Raw genomic sequence first — 1,741 nt, 5'->3', positions numbered from 1 at the left:
ACAAATTGTTCAGCCATTCCCAAACTGATGGGCATTCCCTCAATTTCCAATTCTTTGTCACTAGAATATGACTTCTAACATCTAATCACTAGTGCTTTAAGGTTTATACAGTGATTTCCTTACAACAAACCTGTTGGTTTGTTAGTGCCAATATTGCTATGTCCATTTATAGATATGGAAACTGAGGCTCAGTAGGAACAAAGAATTTTTACAAAGCCTTTCATGCTGTACTTGTGAGAAAGATGGAGAGGCTAGATGATAGTACAGTTGGGTGAAGTTAGAACTGACTGAATGACTAGACACAAAGAGTAGCCAGTAATGCCTTGATGTGACCTTGGAGGTAGATCTAATGATCTGTCCTTGGCTCTGTACTAGTCAACATTTTAAATCTAAGATATGCATGAAGGAATTGATGACCTAATTGATGAATATGTAAATGACATGAATCTAGAAGGAACAGGTAGCATGTTTGATGACAGAGACAAGATCCAAAAAGACCAAAGCAGATTAGAATGGTAGGCCAGAGTGAGTAACAAAATTTAACTGACATAGATGTTAGGTTTCTACTTGGTTTTAAAGAATCAATTTTATAAGTATAGGATGTGGGAGATGTGAATAGACAACAAGTTATGTGAAAAAGATCTGAGGGTCTTAGTGGACTGCAAACTCAATATTCTCCAAGAAGTCTCTCTTCTATCCTCCTCATATCACACTACCCAGATTTTTTCCGCCACTATCTCCTCCTTCACTTTTCACTCACATAAACAGATGGCCTATTTTCCTTGCCAAGGTCGATCCTTCTATATGCAATCTTGATCTCAATTCCTCCCATTTTCTCTAGTCATTTGCCTTTCACCATTTCCCCTTTTTCTCTCTAATCCTCAGTGTCTCTGTATATACTAGCTCCTTTCCTGTTGCCTACAAATATGCCCATTTCTTGCTCATCCTAAAAAACAATCATTTAATCAGACCATATCTCTTCCTACTTTCTCAGATAAACTCCTTAAGAAAACCATGTGCAGATACAGCAGCAGCAGTACGAATGAGCTGCATGGCTAAGATGTGTGACTTCATGTAGGATTAGACAGCAGATTTCAAGGAGGCCTTCCATCTGTTTGATCAAACAGGGGATGACAAGATCTTATATAGCCAGTGTGAGGACATGATGTGAGCCCTGGGCCAGAACCCTACCAAAGCTGAGGTGCTTAAGGTCTTAGGGAATCCCAAGAGTGATGAGATGAATGTGAAGGTGCTAGACTTTGAACACTTTCTGCCAATGCTGCAGACTGTAGCAAAAATAAGAACCAGGACACCTGGTATGTAGATGGGCTTTGGGTGTTTGATAAGGAAGGGAATGGCACAGTAATAAAGGCTGGGTGAGAAGATGACAGAGGAAGAAGCAGAAGTGTTGGGGGCAGGGCCTGAGGACAGCAATGGTTGTATCAGCTATGAAGAATTAGGCTGAATGGTGCTGATGGTGCTGAAAGATGGTGCTGAATGGCTGAGAAAACTCCCCTTTCCACAAAGAACCTGCTAACTTTCTCAGTTAGCAGTGAAAATCATCCTCTTGTCCCTGAAGCAAGTAACTACATTTTCAGGGTTACCAGCATCCTTATTTCCAACACCCACCAGATGTCCTCTTTGGCCTATTTGCTCTCTGCTTTCCCTAAATAAACTCACTGTCTGCTCCTAAAAAGAAAGAAAGAAAGAAAGAAAGAAAGAAAGAAAGAAAGAAAGAAAG

The 1,741-nt window shown here is 40.4% G+C and overlaps 1 pseudogene; it reads left to right on the top strand.

Annotated features, from left to right (window-relative positions):
• Positions 1-1,060: 1,060 nt before the first annotated feature.
• On the top strand, positions 1,061-1,537 carry LOC138163033 (myosin light polypeptide 6-like; annotated as a pseudogene).
• The last annotated feature ends 204 nt before the right edge of the window (positions 1,538-1,741 follow it).

Source organism: Petaurus breviceps, unplaced genomic scaffold, assembly GCF_028583685.1.
Source record: "Petaurus breviceps papuanus isolate PSGF00001 unplaced genomic scaffold, PetGlider_PUasm1.0 187, whole genome shotgun sequence".
Classification (NCBI taxonomy): Eukaryota; Metazoa; Chordata; class Mammalia; order Diprotodontia; family Petauridae; genus Petaurus; species Petaurus breviceps.
The sequence above is the reverse complement of the archived record's forward strand: the minus strand, read 5'-3'. Positions and strand labels throughout refer to the sequence as shown.